Source organism: Struthio camelus, chromosome Z (assembly GCF_040807025.1).
Source record: "Struthio camelus isolate bStrCam1 chromosome Z, bStrCam1.hap1, whole genome shotgun sequence".
NCBI classification, from domain to species: Eukaryota; Metazoa; Chordata; class Aves; order Struthioniformes; family Struthionidae; genus Struthio; species Struthio camelus.
In genome coordinates this window covers 32,259,948-32,283,726 of record NC_090982.1, presented here as the reverse complement: position 1 = coordinate 32,283,726, position 23,779 = coordinate 32,259,948, and the positions used below count along the sequence as shown (strand labels likewise).

Genomic DNA, 23,779 nt, shown 5'->3' with positions numbered 1-23,779 from the left:
TTGCTGAAAATTCTCAAGAAATATTATTTGATCCTTAAAGAACTTGAAAGAAAGTACATTGCAACCTCACCTGTACCAAAGTAGCTTTCAGCAGAGGTCAAAACTCAAAATCTGAGGTAACATTAGCAATGCCGGTATGAGAAGTTTATGAGTCAGAAGGGGAAGATAAATGTGAGATAGGTTTAAAGATAGAATCTGGCTTACTCTTCCAAATACTGACCTGAAGATTCAGACTGCTTATTTTCTGTAGCACTTTCCCAGACCTTCCACTCAAGACCAAGCCCAAGAAATTTCTTGTCATAAATCTTTTCTTATTTGAGATAGTCAGAAGGTCATCTCCGGAAGACAGAGACTTTATTGCTGGAACTGTGGATTTACAACAAATTTATTTCCCTGAGGGCATCTCTTGGACACAACAGTAGGATTGAACAGCATGGGGTCAACCAGGAAGGGAGAAGCATAGAAAAAGAATATAGTTTGTTTAATGTCAAGTTTAATAAGTGTGTGCAACTTGTATACCTGAAGTGCCCTGATTTAGCTGTTATTGGTGCACTTGCTAATACAAGGGACTCTAAAATTCAAAACAGTTTAAAAAAGCCATATTCATTTCCCATTGGAACGGACATCTCCTTATGTGGCTCCACTTCTCTTCCTCTTCTACTTCCTGCAGTGCATTGTGATCCTTTCTGACTTAAGAAAGTGGGGAATAACCCTTCTGCATACATCTTAAGATGCTGAAGCTGGTCTGAGAACTCCTTCTTATGCCTCTGCTCCATGCTGATGGACACTATACTGTTCAAGATTAGAAAACTGTCTAGGCCAGCGTTTGAACAGTGATTGTACATTGCAGCTGCTTAGCATGTGGTTTCCACACCTTTATTTGAGCAAAATGACTAGCCACAGCAGATGAAAGGGCAAGATCTCACACTGCTGAACAGGACAGGCTGGACCAAGTATGTGCAGAATGCACATAGTGTTTTTGCCAGCACAAAAAGTCAAAGATTTCACATATTTGCATATTTCCTAACGAGAAACTATGCCGGCACAGAGAAACCTGAAGAGGCTTCTTGTGTAATTCAGCAAAGAAGAGTGGGAAAAGGAAGAAAGGGAGTATGGGAAGACAGCATGAGTAATGGAGACACATGGAGGAAGTCAGGGAAAGGACAGGGAAGGAAAAAGTAAATGAAAGAATGTTCAAGAAATGAGGGAAAACAAAAGGAAGTGATGTGCAGTTTCAGAGAAGAAAAAAAAAAGAAACAACAAATGTCTTATTTGTATATAAAATATGCCCATAAAATTTATCTATTAATATATACCCATATACACATTCCCTGCCTCAATATACAACAAATGGATAGGGTTTAGCTAAGTCTTATGCATGGCAGGAAATAAAATGAGATGCACTCATCCAGCATATAGCTAAGCAGCATCGGTTCATTTTTAAACCTGCTTGAAAGGCAGAAGAGAATGACCCTCTGCATCTGTAATTCATGAAAGGATCATGGGGAATATTGCCATATGTATTTAATAAAAAGTTTCTGTCATTGGCATTTTCTTAAACAGCACAGACTTTGTTATCTAGGCAAGAGGTGTTTTTCTGCTGTTCTGATTCAGTCAGGTTCCAGTTAAGCGAAGCTTCAAAAGCATACACTTAAGTTCCTTCAATTCAGCACACGCGTGGCACGAAAAGTGCAGTGCGATGAAGAAGGATGGATTGCTGAGCTTGAACTGTGAAAATCAAGCCTGTAATATTTACTCGTGAGAATAATCCTGTTTGCTTATCTAGTTAAACCTGTAAACAGATTAAAACTTACAAGCAATACATTCAATACTATTTTGCCTGATAAAGCAAACCTTGCATGTGGTAATAACAGTTGCGGTTCGTTATAGTACAAAGGGAACAACTGGTCTCTAGACTTATGAGAGTTATTTTTTGGGAATGTGTTCCTGATGTTTCTTGTAGGCAAAAAATTCACAGATTTCCAGAATGTCTGGTTCTGTCCCAGCTTCTGCCTCACCTAACCCTGTAAAGCTCAAAACAGCATTTGGTTTCAATACCTATACCTCTTCTTTTTTTTTTGCAGATTTTCTTCAAAAGTTAAAAACACATTACCTGAGCACTCACCTTCCCAGGGAATCGTTCTATCATTTGCAGTATAATCAATCTTCTGTCATTATTATCAGCTCTGATGCACTCTATTGATTTCATACATGTGCTTCCTGCACCCTTTGACGTATCAAGGGCCTTCCTTCATCAGAAGATCTTGTCTTGGATCTTGCAGGCCTTGACTGCATGCCTAATTATACCTTTCACCTGTGAGATGGATCAATATCTGCTTTGTAAGCATTTTCTGCCACAACGTCTCAACAGGCTGCTCTCACTAACAATAGGTGTTTTGTCTGCAGCTCTCTCTTCTTTCTGCTTTTCCAAGTCAAGTATTTCCTCGAGGGAGGCAATGCCACTGATGACAGGGGTCAGTCTCTAGGCTCAGAGCGTAAGCTCCGGTTCAGCCTCTCCTCCCTTCCGCAGATCAGGTGTCTATATAGGAGGAATCCACAGCCTGAAAAAACAATAGATCTAGTCAAGAGGGCTGTTTCATTTCTGACTGATGATGAATTTGCAGTCAAAGACCAGGTGGTATAGTGTGAGTATACAGCTTGTATCCCTCCAGAATTGTCTGTTCATGCAAATAGGGTTCAAATGTTGGAAAAGGACTGATAGCCATAGTATTTCAACCCAATATGGTCTAGGTATTCAACAGGACAGAGGGAAAATCAGCTTCTAGGCTCAGATATGGAAAACAAGGAAAATATTCAATGAAATAAGGAAGAAGCTGCATATTTGGACCGTGTTTTAAGTTTCCATATGAAAACTCTGAGCACTCTGCTCAGCTTCATTGATCTTAGGCTTTGAGCTGGCAGTGCTTTCCTCAGTGCTTTAAATGCTGAACAGACAGCAGCATTCAGGTCCCCTAGGCCTGTCAATTCTTCTTAGCAATGTACTGACTAAGCAAGTTACTATGTAATGGAGAATTACCCTGTCATAGAGATTCCTCTGCAGGAGCAATTGTTGCTGAAGATTACTGAAAACAAGGCAGCTAAGTCAGAGTGAGTGCAAATGAGAGAAATGCTCATCTGGCAGGAGAAGACTCAACTGGGAGGCAGGAAGGCAGCCTCCAAGAAATCTTCACGAAATCAGCGTTTGCCCTTCCTGCCCATAAAAAGCCATTAGTCTGGATGCTTCCTGCCTCACTGCAGACACTTTGCTGAGTGGTCCAGGCCAGGAAGGTGCCAGCCTTGGTTCCTTGTGCGCTCTTCGGGGAGGGAGAGGCACCTCCAGAGACCTGCGCCAGCTTCCTGCAGCACCTGCACTCTCTGTGGGGAGCAGGGGGGAAAGGCACTTCTCACTAAGGAGCATGAGACTGATGCTATCAAGGCCAGGGATGACAAGGACAGTTACCCGTCTCCAGCAGCCATTTGTGAGCCTCGTGCATGCAGAAGCATCAACTCTTCTCTGTAAGAGAGATGGGGAGCAAAGAGCAGCCATCGTGCAGCCTGGAGGGATCAGAGGAGAGAGGACCCCTTCCCTCTACAGCAACAGAGCAGCCAAACAGAGATCACTAGTTGCTATCACCTCCCTTACCTCCAGCTCCAGCATGCTGCTGCTTCCCTTCTCCTTTCCATACTGTATTTTTTTGTTTTCTGTTTTTTCTTCCCAAAATACCAGAGGACTGCCATAGTATTGCTGTCATGCAGGAAAAAAGGAATATATGGCTGTTCAGTACATGCCTGGTTGCACCTGGACCAATATAAGCTGTCTGCACCCACTCTGTAAGAAGCCTTTTTAAACTGTGAGATGCCTGGTTTTAAGTCATCTGAACCAATGATGTCTGCACTATCACACTCAGGAGCTGAGGTTGAAATCTCTTGTAAGGCTTGTTTTGCTCCAAAGCCTTTATATAAACAAGAAGCATACTTTGACTGGATCGCTGCATGTTGCATCATATTGCCACAGTCTTTTCCTAATACAGTGAAAATACAGAGGCAAAACGTTAGGGAAAAACCAAGTAAATGTTGCCCTGGCCTGCGATGAGATCTTCAAACATGCACTGATCCTCTCCAGTTGTACAGTGTCTACCTGCACAAGCTGTACATGCCAGTCTTGCTCTGTTGCTGCATATCAACAGTATTTGGGCAAAAGAGAAGAAATTAGGATCCAGCTGGTGCCAGGCCTTCCTTAACCTCAATTTTGGTCCCCCAAAATGCAAGGCATTGCTCACTTTCAAGGGGCTGTGCTTTGTACTGAGCCTCTTGTGCTCTGTAGCTTTCAAAAATCCACCTGAAACAGCTAGTCAGAGCCCTTGCAGCAAGCAGTTCCTACAAGACTAATAATTTCTTGTATCCCCAGGGAGATTTTCTTTCTCATTCAGCCTGCCTTTTTCCTGCAATGCCTTTCAGTCCTTCCCTCAGTGCTTACTCCACACATAGTCTTCCTTCACTCTTTACTGATCTCTCTTATTGAGGTTTCAATTTTCTAGAGGCAGATGCTTCCTCTTGTTCTGTCTTTGCAAGGTGCCTAGCACAAGAACACACTGTTTTCCATGGGTCTAAGCATCTCTGGCTGCTGTAAGCACGCAGTAAATTTGATTCACTCAGGGGGCATGCTAGATTTATGGATGCAAAGAATTTCAGTATGGGCAGTTCAATATCTGGAAATCCTGAACATGGACCACAGCATGCTCTACCATAGTAATAATTTGTAGCACAAGTATGCTTTTCCTTTCCCAAAAGCCACAGAGAGGAGTTCACAGCATGGCTCCATGCTGCATTTGAGAAGGTAGCATCCTGCTCATAACCAAAAAAATATTTTTTTAATTTTGAAAAATGTGTTCCTGATTGACGTTTTGCTTTCTTTTGGGACTCTTTACTCTGAAATATGGACTTGGAAAGGGATAGAATTTGCAAGATATAGAAAGTAAGAAATTCCTTTTCTCCTGCATCTATTTGCTAGAATTGATTGGTTAATTATTATCGTCACAGTGCAAAAGTGTATGTTGGTGACAACCCAAGTATATTCAAATTGCACAGTAATAATGAGCAAATAATGAGCACATTTTAAAAAATATTCCCTAGCAGGCCTTGGGGTATGCCCTAATCTATCTTGTTTGCACAGTTACCCAGTGTTTGCCTGGACAAATTCAGATTTTCGTCTGACTTACAAATCTGTGCAATTTCAGCTGCCGCCTTTGAAAAGTGATCATAAAAATGATTCATTTCTATGAGGTTTTGTGACCCACAGAAGAGATATTTTAGATACTACATATCTGAAATAATGACTTGACACTGAGGAAAGTGGTGGCAGTTTGTGCCTGCTTCCTCAGCTACCTTTTCCACGGTTTTCATTCTTTTAAGTGAAAGCCCATAGAGGCTCTCCATTGCTAAAACATCTCTGTGTTACGAACATCACTACCGACACTTCTTGGTGAGGTCTAGAGACAATGTCAAACAGAAGAGGCTTAAGAAACTGGGCACTGACTCTGAGAAAGAAAAGTAATGAAACCACAGTGGCTTCAGTGTGTGCTGAGCTCTAGTAAAGTGAAGCACATCCAAATTTGTTTGAGCATTAAAAGAGATGGAAATTGGCCCTATCTTTATATTTTTAGTGACCTTGATGTATTTAGTACACCAGAGCCCCTGGCTCCGCACAGGGCTGTATTTTCTTCACTGTTGAGGGTTGCTCCTGTGGAGCAAACACAGGCAGCAGGACCCTCTTGCTGATGACTAACTTACCACTTTCTTAGAAAGGAACTGCAGGTTGTACCACATACAACAATTAATAACTATATTGATGCCTCCCTTCCTCTTCCACTCTCCCAGCTCATTCCTCCCTCCAAACCAAACAGTTCTTCCTTGACAGAAGCCTGAAATACAAACTCGCACAGCTTATATCTTGTCTGTCACTGGGATCTCAGGCCCTGGCAGCCCAGCTGGTTGCTCACCAAAAAGAGCTTGATGAGGCTGGTTCCCTAACATGGACGGGTTTTATTCGTGGCCCTTCAGGTTCTCCATTTTCCATCTTTCGGCCTTTCAGTGGGCTGGGTAATAGCTGCCTTGCGGAGCTGCCGGGAGGAGCCTGCTAAGAACAGTCCCTTTGTGCACAGTCAATGAGCCCTTGGCTCTCCCCTGCCTGGAGTGCTATGGGAAGTGAAGCCTCTTTAGTTCTCAGACGGACAAGAGGGATATTTATCTTTTCATTCTTTCATTACTTAAAATAATGATGATCAAGCTGTGCAGCCCCCTCGTTCCCTTTTATGTTCACGAATAGAAACCTGCCCCGCGTGGAACTGTCAGCCGACCAAGAAAGCGAGTGAGACTGGAAAAAGTGTTTACAATCTGCTGGAGAAAAAAATCTCATGGGATATTGGATTCATTGTTTCACGGAGCACTTCGGCACTTGAATTTTTAGTAAACTACTCAGACGTGGAACTGGGTTAATGGATCAATAGGTAAAAGATATACACAGAAGCAAATAGACCAAAAGGGATCATGTTTTTTCCAGCAGTTTGGTATCTTTGAGAGGACCCTACCAGGAATGAACTTGCTTGAGAGTATCGTGCGGCGATCTCTAAGCCACTGAAAATTTTGTCATGAACCTAGAGGGAAACAGCTCACTGTGCTGCATCGCAGGCAGCCCCTCCAAAATAGACAGGTCCTGTCAACTGTCAAAGGAAATGAAAACATTTCTGCTGGTCATTTGGACAGCTTTGTATGATCTAATTGAGAATTTTAACCCTACTGAGGGATTTTACAAGGTGACTCAAAAAACAGAGAAAGGCTAATACCCGCTTCATTTCCCCACCCCCAATGTTTTGGAGCCATGACGGCAGATGAGTATTGAATTTCTGTGAAACCTCAGGGTTCCTCAGCCCTGAAGAATGGCTCCTCACAGGAAATAAATCTCATGGTCCAGCCCTGCTTGAATGAGTGCAAATCACTGTACTGACCATCAGTGAACTTGCCAGATAGGACCACAATAAATCCCAAGTCTTTCTTGTCTTCTCACGGGTAGAGCAGGCAAGGGATAAGGGAAGACAAGGTTTAAGGGTAGATGCAATGAGCACTTTGGGATTCTATTTAACATCTACCAAAAAGCATCTTTAATTTAAATCTCAATCTCTTAAATGTGACTGTGTATATAATAAATGTATCCTGCAGCCCCTGCCTGAGGTACTGAGATACATACAAGCTACCACGGGGTCACTGCAGCAAATGCCTATACTCAGTAAAAGCCTTTTTCTTCTTTTGTTTTTGCCTCCCAGGAAAGGGCTGAAAGCAAAAGCAGAAAAGCAAATTTCAAATCTCACAAGAGCAGGCTCTGCTGTAGCCAGGGTGTGATCAAGGCGAGACCGACTTGCAATAGAAACCTGTGCTCTTTGAAACCTGAACCTGGGACTGGAAACTGCCATGCAATACAGGCACGAAGCTACAGCTGGGACAAGGAAAGCAGCCATGGTCTGAAGCAGCAAAGAGACTGAGTTTGGGATTTTGCTTTTTTTTTAATCCCCAGCATCCACTGCCTGCAGGTGGGGGAGGCATCTCAGTGACCCAGGAGACTGCCATGAAGGTCCCTGGTAAAGGACTTTCATGTGTCAAATATTCAAGGCTAGCGCAAAGGCTTTTTTTCAACTTAAAATAGAGCTGCCTTAGTGACAGTCTTTGCTGATCATTAAGCTGATAAACAGTGACAAACACAAGCCTTTTCCTTAATTCAGAGCTGTCTTCAGTTTTAGAAACAATCTGTAGGTAGAGCACATCCCCAAAACAGCTGTATAAATGCTTAATAATGCATAATGCAGTGCATGGTTATGGAGAGCATGTCTCTTTAAAAACAGTTCAGTAGTGCAGTAAATGTTCTTAATAAACATTCCCTGCTTTATCTCTTGGAAACTAAAAAAATGATTGATGAGCTTCTGAACTAGTTTTTTTATTTGAGCCAAGGTTTCCACTGACTGATAAATGCCCCGGACTAGCTCTGGCATTCCAGCTTATCTTTCCTCCGCAGGAATAACGCTCCAGAAATGTCTCCTCAGTCTCTGGGAGAAGAAGCAGGAAGATATTCCTGAGGCTTATCAGCCCTCACTGCAGCCTTTAAGTCTTAATGCTAATCTTCAGTGAAAACAGATGCAAGGGCTTGCTGATGTTTGTAAGGTTGACCACAATCCCTTTTGTCCAGCACGGCACCAGGAGCATCCCGATTTGCTTTTTCTCAGGGCACTTGCGAGATCGCCTTGCCCTGTGATTCCCTAGCTCTTCTCCTACACCCCAGCGCAGGGGCTGGGCAGCAGAAGGGGAAAATACAGGGATACAAGACCAGTTCAGGGCCCCACAGTAGGCACTGGGTAGCAGTTTCAGTCTGTAAATTGACTGAAAGGGGCTGAACCAGAAGCCTGATCTCACTTCACCCAGATAAAATTACTAATTTTCTAGATCCAGATTCAGTCAGTGCTTTGGGTTCTTAAGCCTCTGCTTCACACACATTTGAAGCCTTAAAAATAGCATTTAGGGAAATTTATGAAGGGGTTAAATGCTGTAGGAACTCCTTAAGAGTTTTTAAATTATATTCTTTACCCAAGGCAATAGATAGCTTCTTCAGAGTCATTCCATTCTAATGTGTAAATGCTGAAAGTAATTAGACTGCGTCCTGAGTGTATTGAAGTATTTAGGAGAAAACCTTTGGAAAAAGTGACTTTTCATGAGCAGCTGCCAAATATTTTCTAGAAGTTACTGCGTTAGTAATATATAAGAAATTTCAGTTTTTAAACCTAAGGCTATTTTGAAACATGTAATTCCAGGAAAGCATTTTGGTGTGGCAAACATTTTTTTTAGCTTTTCAGTATGTGAATGGATCTCATACAACAATGTCCACTGCAATACCTTTCTGCCAGAAAATGGTGTTAAATCAAAATATTCATGAAAAGAATTTCCCTTTTATTTAAAAAAGACAGACTATTTGGTTTTGAAGAACAAAAACACCCTTTTCTAATTTTAAAACAACAGCCTGAAGAACTCTAAAGAAATACTTAGCTGTCATTGCAGTTCTGAGAAAATATTATCCCTTCAACAGCTCTGAATATCAAATGCATTTTGTTAAAGATGTCTTGTGTGATGTGCTCATTTGTGCATTTTGATGTTTCTTCTTAAAAGGCAATAAAGAGAAAGCACCGAGGTTTTTCTATTTCCTCCTCCTTTTTTGCAGAGTACATGTACAGTCTTTCTAATGCTGTTATATTAACAAAATTCAAATCCCTCCAGAAGGATCACATGCCCTGTGATGACTACAATAAGCCCACTGGCTGTTTATGGCTAGAAAGTTAATGTTCATACAGAGGCTGAGCACAAATGAGAACCAGACCCTCCATTACTTCAGTCAGTAGGGGAGGGTATCTAAATAAAATGTAGGCTATAAAAAGACTCTAGCATCAGTCATATCTACTTGATGAAATAAAGCCATGTCTACTTGATTAAATATCATCAATAGTCTTAAATATTCTGCTGCCTAATGAAGCCAGTTACCACCTGAACTGTTTATACAGTTGCTTTCTCTGCCTTTTGATCCTCCCCATCCCACATATGCCGTCACTCAAAGGCAGAAGGTGGAGCTGGGGGTGCTCATGAACCTGTCTTCCTTAATCATCACCTGCCGATCATCAAAGTAAACAGTAAATATGATGTGCAAAAGGCTAATAACAGGGATATCAGTCTTCTAATGTTTGCATTTTCACTGTGTACGAGAAGAAACAAGTAAACACAAAAATTAGGCACCCTCTTAAATCACGGTGTGCTTTGGCTGGCGGCTCTGGCTTGTTAATACTTGAGGCAATACAAAACATCTCTCCAGCTAACGTAAGAGCTCCCAAATGACCACAGGGAATTTAATTATAGGAAGATGTAGTTGTTCTGACAGAAAAAAAAGTAAGAGGATGTAAATGTTATAACTGTATGTAGTTACAAGGGAAAAATAGAGTTGTCTTCTGGAGCATGTATCAGTGGGATCATCTGCCAGAAATGCTTCACTGAGTTCACAGGAGTTCACTGTTTCTCTGAGTTTTGGGTTATCTTTGCCCAGTGGAAGGTGCATCTTTACACATCTGCATTTAGACACGAATACTGGTCCCTTTTCTGTGCTTCCCATGGCTCCCTTTCCAGGGGACCTGTGACTTTCTGCTATGAAAATAGCGTAGGAAAAGGACTCCTGGCAAGCTCTCCTAGCATGCAGAGCAGCAGAGGGCAAACTACAAATAGGTGGGAGGATTTACAGAAACCAATGTCCTTTGGTACCCAGGCTTATGAGTGGCCTGTGGTGTCTCCTAGGAGCACATGATCTATGGGGGGTATTCAAACTAGGAACGTTTTGTTTTGACATGAACTTGAGAAAATTCACGGACATGATTATTTGAACACGACTGGACAGGAACAGGGCTGAAATTTGTAAAACAATCCCATATTTCTGAGAGGATCAACTGAGCAGGTTGGCTAGTATTTTAGTACTTACAAAGTTGACAGCTGTTTTGTACACAATGGCAAATGAATTCAGTTGTGGTCTGCATTTTACTCTACCCCCACAGCCAGCTCTCCAGCCAGGTCCCACATATTCTGCTTCATCTCCCATAAGCACTCACCTCACAAATACATGCAGAGGAGGTTGGCAAGGAGAGCAACTCAGATCATATTGAATTTCCTTTGAAAACATGCAAGAAATGCACATTTATCTGAGGGCAAAACTGAATCATAAAGATAGTTGAACTCTATATGTGTCATGGTCCTGCATTAATGCTTGGATTTTCCACAAGTGGAGAAGCAAGCTGAATTATTCTCTCCTGACTTTTTTTGATTCCCCACTGTCACAGACTGAGTTTGTGGAGGGTTATTAACTCACATGTTCATATCTTTTACCCGCTAAGTTCACATACCTTTTACCCGCTAAGTTCAATAGCAGTGATACTGTTAACTGCTAATCTTAGACTGTCTTACATACGCTGAGAACATCTGTACATTTATCCTAGTAGTATAATGTTTACATAAATCTTGTCAATGTACTATACACATACATTACACGTGTAGTCTTTATATTTAAAATTGTGCTTGCTTGAATATAAATATCAATGCAAAATGTAATATTTTATGTAAACACATATTTTACTGTTGTATATATTGTGTGTATACAGAATTTGTTAGGAGACAGATACCAAATGTATTTTTAAAGATGATCTTACTCAGTAGGAGGAGAGCTCTTACTTGAGACACTGAACGGCTTAGGGAGCTGTTAATGGGATATGACGCTTTTCACCTCTATATCATCACTTCAGATCTGGCTAAACCACAAGCTTAACCCCACAAAGGTATCCTGACGGCTTGCTGGCCCAGGAGCTACAAGTCGCTGGTCTCAGACCCTACTTATGCGCATCTGTTGGGGCTGTCCATCCCACTGGCACCTGGCAGCCAGAGGGGTACAAAACCTGAATTAGCTTCTCCTTGCTGCCCCGGCAGGTTGGGGGAATGGCACGCTGGAGAGCCCCCAGCTCCATCTGTCCCGGGGGAGGTTGCTTCGATCCTCTACCTGGTCAGGCAGAAGCAGCAGTCCCGATGGTAAAGCTCAACACCAGCTGCCTGAGCCCTCTTTTCAGCTCCTGCACATATACCTGTAAAGTCAGGTTCTTGACAAGAGTGATTCATGCAAAACATCCTCAAGCATAGCTGCTGCCTACAAGATATACTTTGATAAGCAAATAAAACGAGTAGTGGCGCCAAAACATTACAAGAGCTGAGCCTATTCGGTGAATAAACAGAGACTCTGTCTTGAGGGCTGTCATTACGGTGTCTTTTATGAGCATTAAATTAACTTGATTCCGGAAATGAGATCTTAGCCACCAGCATTGTCTTCGATACTCTTCCTCTGTTATTTCTGGGGATTAAGCTGTCATTCTCACCATTTGGATTATGCAGCCAAATACATGAAAGGCAGCAATATAGTACCCCTGAAACTGAAAGCAAGGAGCTCTTTAGGATTGTCTTATCAGAAACCTATAAACTAAGGTAGGCAAGAAGTAAAAAATACATGTCTCCCATGATCATTAAGGTAGGCACTACCATAAATTATGTGCTTTGCTTGAAGGAGAGGAAAAGACAATATGTATTGCCGTATTATAGAAAGGTCTTTTTAATACAAATAGAAGTTTTTATTGTCATTCTTCACCAGCTGCCCATATGGTATCTGTTAGAGCTGATGCTGAGGTGCCTGGATGAATTTGGCAAAGAAACACTTGCTCAGGAAAACTGATTTAAAATGCTGGGTGGATCGGTGCTGGATACTTGTAAATTGATTGCAGTACACAGCAGTGTTGTCAGGATACAGTCAAACAGCTGCAGCAATACCCACCTCCATGCAGGAAAGTCACCCAGAGGAAGAAAAATGCCCTCTAATAAAGGGAAAGGGGGCTGCACCTTGCCCTTATTTATGCTGGTGAAAACCAAAGGTCATTCATTGACCTTCCTTTCCTTCCCGCGTCATTCGCTCCCCAAACACATGGAGACTTTTTGGTAGTTACCAATCTGAACTGTAATAGCGATACTGCAAAGAAGGCACATATAGTCTGTAGACTCTGGTGCAGTACCTGAGGAAATGGGATATTTTCATCTAGCAGTGCTTATCAAGCAAACCACACATCCCTGGCACTAGTGTTACCCCACGGCAAGGCACCCTGCGTGGCAAGGGTGAAAGAGAAGGATGAGGCCCACGTGAGTCTTCCCTGATGCATGGCTCTGGTGTGGTGTCTGCACCTGTGTCTCACAGTAGGCAAGAGCTTCTCTGCCCAGAAGCAGTGCTCGGCAAAGGCACCTGAGGGACTGGCTTGGAGAAAACACAGTTGGCGTGACCTAAGCCTTACTGCTCCTAAAAAAATAGAGTTAATAGTGCCTCGTAGGGGCACTGTGAAGATCAGCACAGTGACTTCATATGGTGGAAGCCGTGGTGGGGCTGCATCGTTTCCTCCATAAAGAGATACCAAAAGAACGGTTATTCTTACTGCTGCATTGCATGCATTTTTTTCATCTCTATGGCATCTAGCTGCTTTGCATATGTTGAGACATCTAAGCTCTTAATTAGACAGATCAAACAACTACATTATCCCTGCTGCCTGCAGGTTTAGCAGTTAGCTGGAAAACCAAGATTTAATCAGCAGCAATGCCTGAACAAAGAGCTATCATTCAGGTAACTCTGATGAGTGTTACAGTTGTACAAGCAAACTGCAAAAATTGACAAAATTCTGTGATGTGCGTGCTAGCTCTTCATCAGCACTGGCTTTCCCATGACCTTCTTTCCTTAAAGGTTCTTCATGTTTGTCTTAATTCAGCAGTTTTTAGGGGTTTCTTTTAGTATTTTTAATCTAGATTTGCGGCTTTACAATAGTATATTTTCACTACAGCATTTTCCAAATGGGTACTTAAAAAAAAAAGACAAATATTTAAAGAATTGGAGTTTGCAGGTGTTATTTTCATCAGTGTTGCTATTTTGCCTGTAGAGGGAATGTATGCTAGCTAGCTAGCTAGGTGACATAATGTGCAAGAAGGTCTCTTGATGAGCCTGAGATTTTTTTCATCCACATGCCATTTCTTCCAGCTGCCTACTAATGAGCCAGGCAATTAAACTTTCACAGCATATTAAAATATTATTATATTAATTAGTACAGATTTACTGGTAAAATATTCTAACCAAAGTAAAATATGATCCCTGTCCTTCTGCTCTTTCCGATGTGCGTTACCTTGTGGAGTCAATGTGTTTGAGCCTGCACTTGTTTATACGTCAGTAATCCAGGGCAATTATTTCGCCGCCTGCTACACAGTGATGTAAAATGGGTGGGAGATTTGTCTGGAATAATAGATTGAGGCTTGCTACAACATTTTCAGATGATTGGTCTAGTCCTCTGAGACCTGGTTCTCGGCTTTTTATTTCCTTCTCCACCCACGTTTCCGTTTGACTACACACCTGGACTAAAAGCATCCGTTTGTGCGAGGGACTGAAGTACAAACATCCAAACCACATCATATTTAAATAAAATCAGGATTCTCACCCTTTTCAGCTTGAACTACTTTGACAGACCACAAGATCAGCAAGAATAATGCTTCTAAGCCATGGCCAGATGCAGCTTGCAAGACTAGCAATGGGTCCCGAGTAAAGGCTGGATGTGAATACTCCCAAACTTGGGCAGATCCACCCCTTTGCATCTCAAGTCCTTCAACACAGGGAATGTAAGGCAAGGTTCCTCATGTGAGGTGGATGTCTGCTGACTTCTCCGCTCTTTAAAAAGGCTGATCACCGTCCTCTGTGGCTAGTTTCTAGACCAGAACTCCTACCTTTTGTTTTTTGGAACGTTTTCGTTTTAAAGACGGTAAACATGATTGAACTATCAGTCTACTTCAGAATGACTATATTACGTATTAGAACACACCAAGCGCTCATATTTTCACTTATTTTTGCTAGACTGCCTTCTACAGGCATATCTCCTTCTGAGGAATGCTTATTAGGCTCAGCAGTACTAATGGCAGTAGGACTGCTGGTGAAATTAAGTGATTTGGCATACAAGTTGCAGGACTGGGTGATCTGATATTTGCCTCCATCACCTGGGGCTTTGAGTTAAATATTTCACAAGGGGAACTCCCCATCCCTACTGTCTTCTCCTTATTGATATTCAGTTAAGGAGTTTATTTAAGTACATCAGCATTTGACATCCCCTGCCAAACTTCTCCCTGTAGCTGAGCTCTGCTGTCGCCCACCTGCCACACGGCAAGACTATGCTTGGCTGCGGTCCCTGGCACAGAGCGAGTACTTTTGGTTGATGGCTTGCTTGAAGAAGAACAGACCACTAATAAATTGCACAGTCATTACCCTTTATGCATACTTGTTCTAATAGGTGTCGCAGATTCCTGCCTCCTAATAAGGAAAGGAAGTAGAAAAACACATAAATTCTCCCAAGGGAGTCAGACAGCCTGAAGCCGTATTCGACAGCTGTTACTGTTACCATGAGCACCAAGAGCAAAACACGGATTAGAAGGAGAAGAAGAAGAAAAAGAAGAAGAAGAAGAAGAAGAAGAAGAAGAAAAAGATAAGTTGCTAGGGATTTTGGCACGATTTTCTTGGATACAGAACATGTTTTGCACTGCCCCCGTCTATAAAAGTAGAGCACTCCTACAGCATGTGATGGAATTTGGAGATTAAACAAACATTGGCATTAATTAGTCTAAAAAGGAGTTATTGCTTTTAGCCAAAGTTTGCATTGCTGCATCTCACCGGATTTTAGAAACTGTCACTTTAATCTCCAGCAGTAAGATTTTGGCACTGGATGGAAGCTTGGATCTGTCCCACGCTGTGTTGTTATTAAGTCTAATTCACAAGAGGTCTCAGAAAATGTTTTCACAGGGCTTACCTTTCGTCTCCTACCCTGGGCTTTCTCCTGGGGGCCAGTTCATCAGCTGGTGGGAATCGGGCGCCTTCCCTGGCTGCCCTGGAGCTATGTGGAGTTGCACCAGCTAAGCCTCCGTCCCTCCCTCTTAGAGCCGAGACATCCAATAGGGAGATTCATGTCCTTTGTAAAGAGCTGTATTTAGTCTATCCGCTGAGATAGTTTATGGCTTTGGCAGGGAAACTGTTGACAGTGCGTACTGTGAACGTAGTTCAAAGTGAATTTGAAGCCGTGAAGCCGCAGGTCTCCCTATGCTTGTTACATTAATTTATTAAAGGTGCTTAGTGTAGGTACATATGTATCTACTGAGGCATACCATCAATTAAACTGGCTCTTGCATCACTCAATATTATCCTAAAAGTGACATCAGGATTCACCACAAACTGCTGCTTTTGGGGACAAAGCATAAAATCGTGGCCCCATCACATCTGGGCATTAATGAATCCATGGCACATGTCACAAGCCTGCAGGCCTCAGCATCCCGACCAAATTCCGGTTCATGTAATTGGCACTCATCAGCTTAAAATGTGTCCCCAGTGTTTCAGGTAGACACAGTACCGCTTACCACTGACTTAAATTATTGAAGGGCAGTAGCATGCCATATTGAATGTCTGGTGCTTTCCGTTTTTGTGCTGGCTAACTTCAATTGCAGGCAGAGTGATTTTTTACTTTTCAGGCCCAAAATGCTATCTGTTGCCGTCAGAAGAAAGAAGTCAGGACAGATCCCAAATGTCAGAACAACTTAGGGCAAGAATGTGCCTTCACACACAAAAACCCACCGCAAGAGCTAGAGGAAGATTTATCTTCCAGCGTCTCATTTCTGTGTTTTGCATTAAGTCCTTTGCTTTTACCACCCCTCATTTGCCTCCTACAGCCCTTGGCCAACCCACCGACTCCTCACCCTGTACATTACCATCCTACTTCAAGATCTGATTTCCTGTACACGACCAGATTTCTTGCATGCTCAGTTAACCAAACGCCATGGGTCTGAGGTCCATTTCAATGGAGGATCAGGTCAAGATCTGATATTTCCAGCTAGAGTGGAGTAAAGCAGTGGGTAGCTTAAACTAGGCTTATTAATACTGGCTGAAAGTTGAAAAAAATATATAGTAAATCCAGCTGGAGTTTAAAGGAGGGTTTCTAAAAAATTCCAGAAGAATTTTTTTGATAGTAATTATCGAAACACACTTTTCTAAAAGTATGTGTGGCAGATGAAAGTAATCAGTAATATTGCTTAATATTCTACCCTAGTTTAAGTTCCTGTCCAATGTCAGCCTTAACGCAAGCTAAAAATATGCTACTTATTGACCTAGAAGAAGGTTTTGATTTACAATTATGCCGTGATGGATTACCTGAAAGCGCAACCTTCAGGCAAACTGTGATTAACTTGACCAAAGACATCTGGGAGAGCCATCTACGGCCTAAAATTATGACCTTGGTATTCTAGGCTGAAACTAGACACCATTTAAATTGCAGCGCTGAAAAACTCTTGTACAGAGGCCTTTGTTTAGGAAGCCAACAGGTTTTTTAGCTTCAGCAGCTCAGCAGAAACACCTCCTGTGAAGTTACAGAGGGAAAGAAAGTACTTCCTATTTTTTGCAGCCATTTCTTTAGAAATAAAACTCCGAACACTCCCATCTTTTATGAATAAAGAAGCAAAACCAATTAATGGCCTAATGATTAGCAAATGCTGTAGACATAGGTTTGGATTTCACTTAGCAAGATTTATGGAGTTAAATACAAAAGTATGACTCTTGAAAGCCATGTGCTCATAATTAGCTCATGTTTTACCCCTGGATACTGTAAAATCACAACATGCTGTCAGAGCCCATTTTCTGATCCTGTTATCAGCACAGAATGTAGTTTTCCATTAAATGCAAAACAGATTTACAGGTGCTAAAATAGCTATTTTATCAGTGGGAAATAGGCTACCTTTTGTTCTCCGGAAAGGAATTTCACAATTTTACACTGCTCAGTTCGTCATACAACGAAGGAAAACAAAACAATTCTGGTCATCTACTGAAAAAAAGATCGTATAATTTCAAAATAAATGCGAAAAAAGTGAATATTTCTCTGAATGCAGAAGGTATGGTTTGCACGTTGTCACCTACTGTAAAACAAAACAAAAAAAAAGATGTAAAAACAACACCATTCCCTTCTTATTTCTAAAAATGCTACATAAATCATCAGTCTTCTTACAGGCAAAGTGAAAGGATGAAAGGGGATAGAGCGAATGTCCTGAGAAACTCCACTGTGTAAGATGTAAACAGTGTTCCAGGTAGTGGTGAATGAACACGGAAAATAAATTTTTTTATATTAAAAAGATGCCCTGCAAGGACAGCAGGCTTTCCTATGTATTAGTTACTGCCACGGACTGCCTCGCAAAGTGATCCCTCTCTGCCCACCCCCTCAAGCATGTGGTTTCTACCCCACTCTCACTCTCCCACCCTGTGGGAAGGCGCCCGCTCCCTGGGTCACTGGGTGCTTGTCCTTCCTGGGGGAAGGAGCTAACATGTAGCTCGTATCCCAGCAGCTGAAACACAGCTGAGCGGCCTCTTCCTTGCTCCCCACCAATGCAGCAAGAGGGAAGGGATCTGGCTGTGTGGAGAGCTGCTCCGCCGGGAAGCCCCATTCCTGGGCACCAGCAGCAGCGGGCCTGGAAGCGAGTGGCACGCAGGAAGCCAGCAGCACAGGTGGGCAAGGAGGGACAATTCCCAGCCCCAAAGGATGGAGGTGTGAGGGAGGACAACTGACAAGGCGGGAAACCCTCTGAGGAAGTCAGCAGGTGGTTTGGAAGCAGGAGCTCACTTAAAAACCATATTGGTGGTGGAAGAGTGCAACTGCTGTGCTCAAGAAGAAGCAGTATCCCTTGGCTTCCTGTGGCACACACGGTTCAATACAACGGTTGATTGCAAACTTTATTTTAGGGGAGGTGTCTAAATATTAGGCCTAGACATACACGAACCTGAACTCTGGACTGTAGCAAGGCAGCGGTTTGTTAACCAGAGCAAGCCTTCAGATTGCAAGAAATTATTTGTAAGTGTTTTTAACTCTGAAGCTTTGTAATGGAGGTTTTCAAAGCAATGTAAGGGCTTCCACACACTACTTTCTCTGAAAGGTCCTAGGCAACTTTGAAAAATCATGACCCAGCTTTGTATCCAAGATTTAGAGTATGAAAGTACTGAAAACAGGAGCCTAGTGCAGAAACAATACAAAGCATTATATAAACATTCAGTCCTGCCCTGCAGCCTTGGCAAAACCAGAAGAATTAAAGAACATAAGAACAGCTATGCTGAACCACAGGGAGGCTCCATCTGACTCAGTACCTTATCTCCTGGTATCCTGAGAAACAAATCTTACGGAAACACTGTAAGGACTGGTACAAGGTGATCCTCCCTATGTCACAGCTGCAAAGCTTCCAAGACTCCGAAGCAAAGCAGCTTTTTAAGCTGGAGATTATTTAGTAGACAGCAATTCATCTATCCTCTATGTTTACCTGTTTTAACTCTTTACTTTTATTTTTAAAAAGTATTTTAATGCTTCTGCCCTCCGCAATATCCTGTAACAATGAGTTCCTGACTATGCGTTGGCTGAAAAACTACCTTTTGTTTGAAACCTGCTTGTGGTAATGCCTCTAGGTGCTCCTCAGTTATATTATAATAAACAGTACATAGGCATTTTTTTCTTTTTTTTTTATATTGGAAGGAGGAGGAAGACAAGCAAAAAGTAAAGGGCCTGGCAGTCTTTTCTTATGCAGAAGATAGGACATTTCAAATTTGCCAGGTGTATCTATTCAAGGGCAATTCCATCTTCTAAACAGGGACTGCTATAGAAGGACCTCAGAGACCACAAAGGCCTCCAGTGATGCCATCTGGGATGGTTAAATTAGGTGTACAAGATGGGCCTTTCCTGGTCAAAGAGAGGATAAAGGAATGAATATAACGCAGTATTGCTACACGGCTTTCCAGATCTGAGAACAAACTTTTCTTGGTTGCACTTATATGAGCATGGTGCTGTGTGGGGTAATCTGGCAGCATCTCTACTCTAAAACATCTGATCAGAGGAAGGAGTTAGAGAGCACTATATTGATCATGGGTCCAGTACAGTTAGGAAAACAATTTTCTGTTAAAAATCAGATCTCACTTGCAGATGAACTTGCAAGTTCATATATATAAGTGGAGGGAACCATGACATCCTGAGACCTGTGAAATGGCTAGAAGTTGTGCTGTTATAGTGTGAGCCATGATTTTCAAATTTTCAAACCACTTTTTCAGTCTTTTTTTTCTTGAAGAAGCCAGGAAACAAAAGCCAAAGCCTTTGTCCTAACTGACAAAAGAAAGATACTTGGAACTGAGTCTCCTTCTTCACTGACCAGGCAGCAGATATACAAGGCCTCAGGCTCAAGTGAAATCTTGCATCCCCTTGAATTTAATGCCTCATCATATTCTTTTGGGTTGATCCAGAGTCAATAGAATTTTGATCTCTTTGTGTCCCCCAACGCAAGAAAACATTTCTGAAGACCAAACTTCAAAGTGCTTGGCCATTTGTCAGAAATTACCACAAAACTACAAAGCTACAAAGAAATAACCCAACAGTAAATCAAAAATCTGAGAGAAACCTCTTGCAAGGACTACAAAGGAAGAAAAAAACAAATGGCATGGCGAGTTGATTATAACACCAGCAGTTTTCCACGGTGAATGAAAAACTGATACCAGATGCTGCTGGGAGCTCTTTCATCACCTTGCACGGGTCCTGCCAAGCTGCGGTGGGGCCCCATGCGGCACTACCTCTCTAGCTGGGATAAATGTGTGATGCTCGGGCACAGCGATTCATGCTCAAAAGAGATCTGCAGAGCCAATTATTATTTTATTTGAATGATGAACTCAGAGCCTGACTCCTCGTAAGCTTGCCACATCCTTTCATCATCCCCAAGCAAGTCTTTTGAAGTTAGTCTGTCTTGAAAAATTACACTATGTCAGTGCTTTTAACGTCAGTAGCATTACTATTTAAACAAGTGAAAGTAACAGATGAAAAATTAATCAAAAATTGTTTAAAACTGGATGCTAGGGTTGCCAGACCCTATGGCCCTTGCCATGTACTTTCTAACTTTTAAAATCCTCAGACGTTCTTGCCTGGCTCTTTAAAAATTATTATAATTCTACTGACTATTCAAAGATGTCTGAAACAGCAAGCAACACAGCCTTCTCCCTCCACTCTCCTGGAAAGGAAAGCCAGCTAGAAACTTGATGATTTATGTTTAGGCAGTTTTTTCCATTGCGTTACTCACTTACTCAGTTAGATTGTGTCAGACGAAGAAAATGTACAGTACACTAAGAGGGGGAGGGTTTTTTATTCTGATGTGATTTTTCTGATTAACATAATTACAGAGGGTTGGAGTCAGCATCAGCCCAAAGCCCTAAGTCTACTGCATATCAAAGCCATGAGGGAGGGCTGGAAAAAAATGCCATGATATTGTTATAAATTGTTTGGATTTTTTTTTAATAAAGTCTCTTTTTACTTGCCTTGTGCTTTCTGAGTTTTTCAGGTTCATTTGCTTTGCGTTTCCAAGTTTTCTCTGCAACCATGAGGGACACAAATGTTCTTTTCCTAACAAGTGAAAGCAGAGACTATATGTAATCACTACAGTCCAGCAGCTGAGGTTTTTAGCAAAAAAGCATATCAGATGTAACAACTGCTGTAATAAAATCATTAAAGCTGTCAGTCCTGTGGTTAAGAATCAGATGGAAGAAGTACGTGCAAAAAGATAGCAGAAGTGAGCAGCAAACCTGGGAGAAATGGTTGAAAGGGCACAAAAATCCCGACGTGGCGATGCGAAAAGGAAGGGTGCAGAACTGTGTAGCGGCACAAAAGGCGAGACAGGATGTGGCATACGGCTGGAAGAGCACGTGAGCACCTCGGAGAGGGTGAGGGGGCAATGATGGCCAATGCCCTGGCTGCTGCCAGCAGACCATGGTGAAGCTTAATGATTTGGGGCCAGGGTACAGGAAAGGCCTGGTCAGGGAGTAGATGGACTGTGAGTGTTCATCTAGGGAAGAGGCAGGACTGGTAGGCCAGGCAGGGTGGCACCCAGCAGTACTGCCAACCCTTGAGGCCGTCTACAGTTACACTCGCATCTTGGCCTGAGTGATGGGAGTGCGCTCGTTAGGGCTTGGCTCTGCGTTGCAGAGCAGTATAGCAACTCATGGGGTGTTTCTGAGCAGACCTGGGAACTCTAAGAGGCAAATGTTACCAGTGTTAATGATCTGCATAGTTTTGGGAAATGTTCAGCAGTGTTTGTGGGAAAGCCAACCATTAGCAGCTCACTCCAGGACAGGACCAGATTTCCTCCCCTGAATGCATATCTCATACATGGCGCTCTTTTGAAAACATCATTAATGGCTGCTGAACATTTCCAAAACTCCGGAGTCTTGTGCTATTAGCTCACGGAGCGAATAGGGACAAGGACAGGACAACATCGGCAGTGCCAGTGCCACCGTATGCTGGGAATGGTCTGGCTGTTGCCAAACTCCCAAATAGGTTCAGTTGCACTGAGAGGCTGGATGTGGTATGGTATCTTAATTTAACTGCTTTTGACAATGAAAGCTTCATCTCCAAGTCTATAAGGGAGAGAGAGATTACATTATTCATCAAAAAGTAGCATATTGACTTGCTCTAGGTCGAGGAATCAGATTTAAGGATTCAAAAGCTGTAGAATATATTATTGAGTGATCATTCATATTCAAGTGAGGAAAAGAGAAAATAAACAAGAATATATTTCAAGTGTACTATAGTTTCTGTCTCACCTTGGTCATTGTTTCTGAATAATAACTTCTCAGGATACCAAAAGACATTACTACAACACCGGACTTGTCAAATATGATATTACTACCATGTAGTATGGTGAATGTCTCCTATATTGTCCTTCTAAATTATTTTATTATCATGCTTTTCATATTCATCCTCTTGCTGATTAAATAAATAGAAACAAAATGTTTGCCATTTTCCCACTTCAGGTGTCAAGCCACCCTCCTGTCCGTTCATGCACATTGCGATGGTTGTCTTAACACAACACACAGCTTGGATAAAGTCACACAGACCAAGCCAGAATGCGTTGCAAATGGTTCTATAAATGTGACCAAAAGCCAGAGGAACGAAACATAACACTCAATTTTTCTGCAGTACTGACTCAAGTAAGTACGTGCTCATTCCTTTTGGGGCAGCAAATACTCCTTATTGCTCTTTGTACAGTACCTAACATGTGGTAGTTGTGTTGGGTACCCAATCTTAGTCATACTTTAGATACCACCTTAGCACAAATGAGGAATAACAATTAACTTATGTGGCTGCTTTCCTGAGTAAGCATCCTGTGAAAACAAATCAAAAGTCTCAGAAATAGCTAAGGGGAATTTGTTCTTTTGGACAAAACAGAAAGCAAACCCCAAGCAAATATTAGCTTTCCTTTACAAACCTGGAGCAAGCTATAGAAAAAGATTTTTCATTTTTCTTCTGGGGATTTGTTTGCAATACTTATGAAAAACAATGTCTGAAATGTGCTTTAGCCTTGTGCAGAGTTTTTACTGCTGCTGAAGAACTGTCGGTCTCTTTCTGGGCCCTTCCATTGTTTCAGCAAGAATCTAGGTCCAGAAATCTTCACCTGTTGCGAGTTGATCCAGTTGCCCCAGTGCAATGTAGAACAACAGCACTGATGGCCACGGAGTCTATCTGGATGTTTCCTGGTGGAACTGACAGCAAAATTTGGCTTTCATGAAGACATGTCTTCAAAGTTAGGAACCATACAAATTTCATAACTACCGTAAATGAAGATCTCAGGACGCTTTTTTAAAAGGAGGGGAAGTAATAGTGAAAATGTGGTAGCAATACTAAAGTGCAATTTAAAAAAGCCTGAGTGATTTTTTTTTCATATTGTGGAATAATGCCTCTTGGGCAGCAGTCAAAAAAAGGGTTACTTGAGTCTCTTAAAGCTGTCTTGCCCATCTGAGGTGAGAAGAAAATTTTGCACTGGTAGAAAAAGTTAGAAAAGGATGCTGTGGTCCTAAAGTGAAGGGTTTATTTCACCAGGCAGCAGGAGGTATTGTGTTTGCACAGCTTGCTAATGGGCAAATCTATCTGAGCAATGAGCAGGGACAGAGTAGCATGAGAGAAACTCTGTGACAAAACCTAGTAAATATTGAAATAAAAAGGAAGAAACTCCTATGTGTGACATAAAGGTCCAGCACAGCAGGATATTCTGAAAGTGGGGTGTC

The 23,779-nt window shown here is 42.1% G+C and overlaps 1 long non-coding RNA gene across 3 annotated transcripts in view; it reads right to left on the bottom strand.

Moving 5' to 3' along the window:
* Positions 1-15,569, bottom strand: part of LOC104141362 (uncharacterized) — a 30,110-nt gene extending 14,541 nt beyond the window's left edge. For 2 of the 3 annotated variants that reach the window (XR_011138036.1, XR_693520.2), the window contains exons 1-2: positions 15,480-15,569; positions 2,126-2,561 (exon numbers count right to left, since the gene is read on the bottom strand). This is a non-coding gene — a long non-coding RNA (uncharacterized lncRNA). Of the gene's footprint in view, positions 1-220; positions 367-2,125; positions 2,562-15,479 lie in introns of all 3 variants that reach the window. The other variant, XR_693519.2, reaches the window with a different exon arrangement.
* Between the last annotated feature and the right edge of the window lie 8,210 nt (positions 15,570-23,779).